The 9426-nt window shown below is 43.1% G+C and overlaps 1 protein-coding gene across 7 annotated transcripts in view; it reads left to right on the top strand.

The window, feature by feature from the left end:
• The first annotated feature begins 1119 nt into the window (after nucleotides 1-1119).
• NUCB1 (nucleobindin 1) overlaps nucleotides 1120-9426 on the top strand; it is a 222532-nt gene continuing 214225 nt past the window's right edge. For 5 of the 7 annotated variants that reach the window (XM_085616303.1, XM_085616302.1, XM_085616297.1 and 2 more), the window contains exon 1: nucleotides 1142-1279. The gene's annotated coding sequence lies outside the window, so the exon portion shown is untranslated. Of the gene's footprint in view, nucleotides 1280-9426 lie in introns of all 7 variants that reach the window. The other 2 variants (XM_085616299.1, XM_085616298.1) reach the window with 2 other exon arrangements.

Genomic DNA, 9426 nt, shown 5'->3' with positions numbered 1-9426 from the left:
GATTCCGTAGAGTTCTGCAAACAGGCTGAAATCGACACATCATCCTGCTCGCGCCACTTCAGGGGGCGCTGCTGCTCAAGCTGATTTTGCTGCCACTTGAGTAGATTTGCCATGCAGATCACAAAGTGCACATAATGTAAATAGGTCAGTGGGCTACTGCGTGTGTGTGTGTGTAGGTGGCTCTGTGGGTGGCTCTATTTATGTGTGGGTTGCTCTATGTGAGTGGCTCTGTGTGTGTGGGTGGCTCTGTGTGTGTGTGGGTGGCTGTGTGTGTGGGTGCAAATGCAATAGGTCTCGCATTTGAGAGTGATTAAGCTATTGACATTGTAAATAACAATGCCGTTTCTTTGAATGTTTTAAAAACAAAAACATAAACAAAAATAATGTCATGAGCAATGCCAATAGCTCTAACTTTAACAATGCCGGGACCATTGCATTGTAAATGCTTGTTTTGCATTTGTCACCCCGAGTGGGACGGGTATGCTCAGACGTGAGTCCCATGCTCTCCATGCCACTGGAATCAAGCTACCCTGGCTGAAGAGGGCTGAAACCCCGAAACCGGTACTAGGATGCTTGTTTCCAGTCCAGGGAGGACCTGGCTTGGCAGTTCGGGCTGGACTGTTCCCATGAGGCACAGGGTCAAGACTGATTTGCATATGGCTGGGTTCAAACTGGAATGGCATGGTGAGCAAAGAAACGATGAAACGATAGATTTAGGCCCAGATCTCTGTACTGGGGTGAATGTATGACATTGTTCTGCATTCTGTCCATCAACTGTTGTTTTTGCATTAGATCATTTGTAAAGCACTGTAACATCTTTGGGTAATGTCGGCACTAAATAAAACTGGATAAATAAATGTATTCGTCCCATATTTACGTCTGGCAAGCAGAGTAAGAAGTTGTAGCAGCCAACTGCTAACAACCAATCAAGGACGTAGAAACAATGCCTATCTGTGATGGAAACATATCAAGGACCGTGATTTAAGGGAAATCGCGTCACATGATTGGCTGTTTGAGAACTTGTCAGTTATTCATTGGCTGACGCCGGTTTAGGATTGGGTGTGAAACTGTTGATTGGCTTCGGCAGTTCCAGAGGGTGGGCGTGTCACCGGCAGCAGTAGCTTCTGCACGTCCCGCCTCCAGTCGATAGGCGGGCTGCCATGACGTCGGCACGGGAACACTGATGATGATTCAATTTGCTGGGTGACTGTCAGTCTCACTGAGCCGGAGGCCGGGTTGAAGGCTGTCAGAAGGATCCGTCTGAACGATTTCGGTGCTGGTAAGTAGTCCTTCCCAAGGGGGTTCAGACTTGATGTTCTCAATGCAGGTTGTGTTGAGCCATTCGCCGTCGCGAGCAACCTGACCAGCACCACCCGTTGCCCACTCTTTTCCTCTGTTTCAAGCATAGTGATTCCAGATTGACCCCGCCACGCTACCGTTGCCACACAGTGACTCTTTCCGTATAGGACTCGGCATGGCTTCCGCCTAAGATGCTTCTCTTCTGCTTTTGTACAATGCCTAAGCCGGGCCTCCATGCCCACTAAGGGCGGTACTGCTGGTTTTCGTAATCAACATGTGTGAGTCGTGGCTCGGCTGCCACGGATACGCTTTGGTGGTACAGGGCAGACGGGCTAAAGCGGAAATTGTCGGATTTTAGTCCGTTACCTATAGAAAGACGTTGGAAACCGAGGTTTCCCCATCACCTTTTGTTAATCAGAGTCTTTTCATTTGCTAAGGTACTTAAATGCTTTGTTCTCTAACGTGACTACAATCAAAATAATTAGGGGTTTGCCCAAATGACCCTCCTATACCTGGGCAAGGGAACATCTAAGGTGTATATACACATGGTATAGAGGGATAGATCATATTTACTTTCTGCACAAGCGTTTATTAATTACCTTGGCAAAAAATCAATTTCTTCTGGCAAGATTAGATGATTATAATACAGGCACAAGTATCTATTGGTGAACATCCAAACACATAGTGTACCACAGTACAGTCAATACATCGAATACAAAACAATTTATATTTACAATACAGCACATATATACAAACTTATATACAAAGTAATTCAGTCAAAAATCCTTTCCCTATTGACTTATTCCATCAACCATGTGTGCACTTAACATTGCGTAGTGCTACAGCAGGGGGTAGTCCTATAAGCAATACACAGATATAGTCTTTCATCTAATTTTGTAAAGCCAATACAATTTATGTATTTATTCCACAATACAGTGGACTCCTCCTTTGTCAAGGTGTCGACGCGTTCGCGTTTCAGCCTCCACTTCCTTTATGGCTTCCTCAGGACAGGGATATAATCTACAAAAATAATAACGCTAAAGTAAACTTTAAAAACCTATATAGTACTTTTTATCTATTTGCGCTGTGTTCTATCCCTTATTTGCCCAGACAGTGCTGTTAGAAGAGGAGAATCCGCGAAGATGCGTGAACATGACCTCCAAGCCATTTGTAAAAACGTAAATGAAAAATAAAAACAACAAAACCTAAATCATACAGGGTAGTAGATGGAGAATCCTACTTGTATCCTTAATTGGTGTCAAAAAAGACGAGTGCTCAAAACGCGCACTTGTAAATGAAGGAAAACATGCACTCTTAAATGAAGAAACATGCAGAACATGGTTCCAGACGCCACAGAACCCAACCAATCGATGTGGAAAGCACGCCGGGTCCTGTACCCCTTATGTCCACCACCACCGAGTATAGTGAAAGACATCACCGTGGAGACCCAAAATAAACGAGTCCAGGCCCGTGTGAGGGCGAAAATACCTGTGGGTTCTAATGGGGCAACCTGGTCTCGTAAATTGCAAGGTCAGCTTTTACTCCGGTCCCACTCGTCAGTTAGGGGCTCCTACATACGGGAGGAAACAACTATGAAATATCCCCTGTGTATCAGACAGGACACTATGTCATGGCTACTAAAGTTGGGCACCAAACCTCGGCACTTGTGTCTTCTCAGGGATTCTGGGTCTCTTAGATTCCTTCCAGCAATTTTCAATAGCTAGAACCAACAAGCAAAAACAAACCACCGGTCATAAAAATGTCCGGGTAGTCTATGAATCTACAAATTCTGCTACGTCTCTCAAACTAGGGGGCACTAACAATCAAAACTTACGTATGTTAACAGTCCTTTTCACCGACACTGTGCTCCTTTGACGTCCGTCATCTCCACGAGCTGGCGTTACTGAATCCTGACGGACCGTCATTAAATACGTAAACACGTGATTACGTGGGACGTCACTAGTTGACCAAACACAAATGAGGGACTAATTTTCAAGTAACCGTACAACTCAAATCCTTATTAAACAGGAAAAACGAAACCCTGTCTATGTCCATTCTTGCCGTAGCACAGTGGCCCTACTCTATCCACTAACAAATGAGGGCGTCAATTCCAACTCTACAAAATCGGAACCATGAACAATGAAACATAATCATATAAAACCAAATAATATAAATAAATGGCAACACATCCGAACCTATTCTCAACTCCTCCACATACGTCTAGAGCTATGACCCTGGGTGTAATGATCACAAACCTGTGTGAATGGTGAATCCTTCTCGACACAGTAGCCTCCTTAATAAAAAATTATATGAGGGGGCTAAAGCTATATTCTTAAAATACTTGACATGTCTCATCAACTAATGGGACCGTGGACCCACTTAGGGTCGTGACAAAGCCCAACATAATTCTCTTAGCAATCAATAGAGGTTAAATCATGACAGATCATACACTTCAACGATTCAACCTAGATTCCTCCAACAATCGGAAGGATAGAATGGAAAGGGGGGGGGTCTGCAATTCAATCAGGGAGGATCCAGCATTATGCATCCCGAGTGTCTTCCTTTCCACAACACTATATGATCAAAAATGGGCTTACATTCTAAAAATAGACAACTTAAAATCCTCATCCTGTTTAAGTAAAATGTCTGCTTCTCATAGCATGGAAGAGAAGTTCAAGGTCAACATATTGTTCTGAATGTTATGATCAAGTTTCATGGTGTATCGGACCCTCACGATATTTAAATCAGAGCCCATATTTCATCTCTTTCATTCAAACCCTCCGTTGCTGTATGGTATCTTTCGATGAGTCGTGCTTCTATGCGGTTAAGCCTCATCTCCAACTCACCCTTATTACTAGCTTTCACTACAGCCAGGATTGTCCACTCTAAGTCGTTCTCAGTGTGGCCACACTCTGTGAAGTGTTGTACAAGGGGAGCTCCTTGGATTTTGCATTTAATGCGGGATTATGCTGTATGATCCGCATCTTCGCCTGATGATAAAGAACAAGATGCACGTGATGCAATCATTTTCTAACTGTAACACCAAAAATGTGGTGTATGCTGTGATCTGCCCTTGTAGGAAGATGTACATAGGGCAAACAACACAAAAGGCGAAGATGCGGATCATACAGCATAAATCCCGCATTAAATGCAAAATCCAAGGAGCTCCCCTTGTACAACACTTCACAGAGTGTGGCCACACTGAGAACGACTTAGAGTGGACAATCCTGGCTGTAGTGAAAGCTAGTTATAAGGGTGAGTTGGAGATGAGGCTTAACCGCATAGAAGCACGACTCATCGAAAGATACCATACAGCAACGGAGGGTTTGAATGAAAGAGATGAAATATGGGCTCTGATTTAAATATCGTGAGGGTCCTATACACCATGAAACTTGATCATAACATTCAGAACAATATGTTGACCTTGAACTTCTCTTCCATGCTATGAGAAGCAGACATTTTACTTAAACAGGATGAGGATTTTAAGTTGTCTATTTTTAGAATGTAAGCCCATTTTTGATCATATAGTGTTGTGGAAAGGAAGACACTCGGGATGCATAATGCTGGATCCTCCCTGATTGAATTGCAGACCCCCCCCTTTCCATTCTATCCTTCCGATTGTTGGAGGAATCTAGGTTGAATCGTTGAAGTGTATGATCTGTCATGATTTAACCTCTATTGATTGCTAAGAGAATTATGTTGGGCTTTGTCACGACCCTAAGTGGGTCCACGGTCCCATTGGTTGATGAGACATGTCAAGTATTTTAAGAATATAGCTTTAGCCCCCTCATATAATTTTTTATTAAGGAGGCTACTGTGTCGAGAAGAATTCACCATTCACACAGGTTTGTGATCATTACACCCAGGGTCATAGCTCTAGACGTATGTGGAGGAGTTGAGAATAGGTTCGGATGTGTTGCCATTTATTTATATTATTTGGTTTTATATGATTATGTTTCATTGTTCATGGTTCCGATTTTGTAGAGTTGGAATTGACGCCCTCATTTGTTAGTGGATAGAGTAGGGCCACTGTGCTACGGCAAGAATGGACATAGACAGGGTTTCGTTTTTCCTGTTTAATAAGGATTTGAGTTGTACGGTTACTTGAAAATTAGTCCCTCATTTGTGTTTGGTCAACTAGTGACGTCCCACGTAATCACGTGTTTACGTATTTAATGACGGTCCGTCAGGATTCAGTAACGCCAGCTCGTGGAGATGACGGACGTCAAAGGAGCACAGTGTCGGTGAAAAGGACTGTTAACATACGTAAGTTTTGATTGTTAGTGCCCCCTAGTTTGAGAGACGTAGCAGAATTTGTAGATTCATAGACTACCCGGACATTTTTATGACAGGTGGTTTGTTTTTGCTTGTTGGTTCTAGCTATTGAAAATTGCTGGAAGGAATCGAAGAGACCCAGAATCCCTGAGAAGACACAAGTGCCGAGGTTTGGTGCCCAACTTTAGTAGCCATGACATAGTGTCCTGTCTGATACACAGGGGATATTTCATAGTTGTTTCCTCCCGTATGTAGGAGCCCCTAACTGACGAGTGGGACCGGAGTAAAAGCTGACCTTGCAATTTACGAGACCAGGTTGCCCCATTAGAACCCACAGGTATTTTCGCCCTCACACGGGCCTGGACTCGTTTATTTTGGGTCTCCACGGTGATGTCTTTCACTATACTCGGTGGTGGTGGACATAAGGGCTACAGGACCCGGCGTGCTTTCCACATCGATTGGTTGGGTTCTGTGGCGTCTGGAACCATGTTCTGCATGTTTCTTCATTTAAGAGTGCATGTTTTCCTTCATTTACAAGTGCGCGTTTTGAGCACTCGTCTTTTTTGACACCAATTAAGGATACAAGTAGGATTCTCCATCTACTACCCTGTATGATTTAGGTTTTGTTGTTTTTATTTTTCATTTACGTTTTTACAAATGGCTTGGAGGTCATGTTCACGCATCTTCGCGGATTCTCCTCTTCTAACAGCACTGTCTGGGCAAATAAGGGATAGAACACAGCGCAAATAGATAAAAAGTACTATATAGGTTTTTAAAGTTTACTTTAGCGTTATTATTTTTGTAGATTATATCCCTGTCCTGAGGAAGCCATAAAGGAAGTGGAGGCTGAAACGCGAACGCGTCGACACCTTGACAAAGGAGGAGTCCACTGTATTGTGGAATAAATACATAAATTGTATTGGCTTTACAAAATTAGATGAAAGACTATATCTGTGTATTGCTTATAGGACTACCCCCTGCTGTAGCACTACGCAATGTTAAGTGCACACATGGTTGATGGAATAAGTCAATAGGGAAAGGATTTTTGACTGAATTACTTTGTATATAAGTTTGTATATATGTGCTGTATTGTAAATATAAATTGTTTTGTATTCGATGTATTGACTGTACTGTGGTACACTATGTGTTTGGATGTTCACCAATAGATACTTGTGCCTGTATTATAATCATCTAATCTTGCCAGAAGAAATTGATTTTTTGCCAAGGTAATTAATAAACGCTTGTGCAGAAAGTAAATATGATCTATCCCTCTATACCATTTGTATATACACCTTAGTTGTTCTCTAACGTGAGTCATGACAACTATTTTACCCAGTAGTTTAAATTATCATTTCGTTCATGGTAATTGCTATTGTGCTAAATGAACGTTTAGTCGGTTCCATTTGCAACGTTTTCCTGACCCTGCTGCTTCAAATTATAAAAAAAAAAACTGAAGAGACAGATTTAATACTTCAGTTAATCAGCTAACTAGTAATATTCTATGCTGCTTCCCAGTTCATTGTTTTTTGTTGTTGCTCATTATGACTTTACAGACAAAGACCATTATTTTGCAAATCAGACTTTGCTGCTCTCCAATGTCCAGCTTGGACTGTCCCACCTTTCTGAGAACAAATCTAACCCCTGATACGTTTTAGCCTTTTTGGGGCATAGCAAGACAGTCCCCCTCAACTAATCTCGCCTCCTGCGAATATTTATCCATAGACATCAATAGTAAGCAAAGACCCTTATGCATCCTGCTCATCTTCTACCACCCTCCAGGAGACAACCTCCCTCTAATTGAACAAACTATGGAAATCATCTTCTCCAATCTTGGCCGCTACTCTTCCTAGATCTTCCTTGATGACTTCAATCTCCATTGGAATGACCCGCATGATCATGTGGTTAATACTCTTAAAAACTTCCTAACTGACCTCTCCATGAACCAATTCTTCTACACACAACTTAGGCTCAACCCTAGATCTAATCATCTCCAATCCCACCTCCATCCGGCTCGAATCTATTCTCCCCTGTGACTGGTCGTACCATCACTATATCACCTTCCGAATTCTTGAAATCTGGAACTCCAAAAGAACACAACCACTAAAACGGTGGAAAAGAGTGCTCCATAATACAAACGTAAATTAGCTAATTTTTCACTGCAATATCTTCCTACTGCCGCTTGCAAACATGGCCGACGTTCACTACTTCACTGAGCACTATAACAACGCCATACTTTCTGCCCTGAATGCAGCTGCTCCCCTTCAACTAAAAAAAAACCCATCAAAGACTCCAAACCTTGGTTCAGTGACAACCTAAATACTGACAGACGCAGCCTGAGACTAGCAGAACGCGCTTGGAGATCCATTCCATCACTGGTCTACTAAAAACTCTAAGACTAAAAAGGAGTAGTTACAACAAACTCATCAGAACGACGAAAGCAACCTTCTTCAAATACCAACTTGACAAAGCCAAAAATTGCCTGAAAAGGCTATTTGAGTTGATCAAAGTACAATCCAATAAAACATCGGGCCAATCCCCACCCATCTCCTGCCCTCTGCCAAACTGCAATGCCGTTGCTGACTTCTTCCGTGAAAAGGCGAGTAAGATAAAATCTGACCTTAAGTCTGCTCTAATCGAATTCTCACCCTCTCCTGACTCCTCCATACCCTCGCCTCTTCTTACGCCACCCTGTCTCTCCCCCAAAAACAATGCCTCTTGGAGTCGATTCACACCCCTCAACGACACTGACATCCTCACCACACTCTCGTCCCTAAAACCTTCAAATCACTTCAATGACCCCCTCCCCCCAACTGCTTTAAAGAAATGATAGGATCACTAGTCCCGATCTGGTCCAAGATCATCAACGCTTCTCTTCTTCAAGGTGCGATATCGGACTGCCTGAAGGCAGGCCTAGTTCCCCCTAGTCTCAAAGAACCCACGGCGGACCCTGAAGACCTGAATAACTATCGACCAATCACAAACATCCTACCCTGGTAAAACTGCTCGAGAAATGTGTCCATGAGCAACTGTGCAAACACATCGAGCAATTCCAATTTCTCGACCAATTCCAATCAGGCTTCCGCTCTGGCCACAGCACTGAAACGGCAATCTCTCATATTGTAGATGATGCTCTCACTCTGCTGGACCAGAATGAAGCTTGCCTACTCGTACTACTCGATCTCTCCTCTGGATTTGACACGGTCAAACATGACAACCTACTTAACCTCTTGGATGCAGGATGGAGCTCTCAGGCACTGTCCTAAAATGGTTTGCCTCTTTTCTAAACAAAAAAACGCAAAGAGTCAAATCCAATCAAAATCTATCCAACTCCAGTCCCTGCACGCTGGGTGTCACCCAAGGGTCCTCACTCTCCCCCGCGCTCGTCAACCTTTTCATTGAACCTCTGACTGTAATCCTCAATGCTTCCAACATCTAATATCACATGTATGCGGATGACACCCAAATGTACATGAAAATATCTGCTCCCGAAGATATCAAGTCACTCAACGGTACCCTATTCAAAACCTTAAATTGGCTAATCTCCAATCATCTCAAACTAAAACAGAATTTCTCCTCATCTCACCTACTAAGCGAACCCCCACTGTGGTGAAATATCTAAGAAACCTCACTGCTCTCTACTGCACACCACACATCATTGACTCCACGAAATCACTGGGAGTTGTGCTAGATAAGAACCTAAACATGCAAGACCATATCCGAGCATCTACCAAAGGTGCAAACTTCCAACTAAGCATTCGCAGAAAACTAAAACCCTACCATCCACAAGATGTCTTCAAATCGGCGGTGCAAGCACTAGTCATCTCAAGACTTGAATACGGCAGTGCTATTCTT

The sequence above is a fragment of the Triturus cristatus genome, chromosome 7 (assembly GCF_964204655.1).
Source record: "Triturus cristatus chromosome 7, aTriCri1.1, whole genome shotgun sequence".
Classification (NCBI taxonomy): Eukaryota; Metazoa; Chordata; class Amphibia; order Caudata; family Salamandridae; genus Triturus; species Triturus cristatus.
Note: the sequence above shows the minus strand (reverse complement) of the source record. Positions and strands in the feature narration are given on the sequence as shown.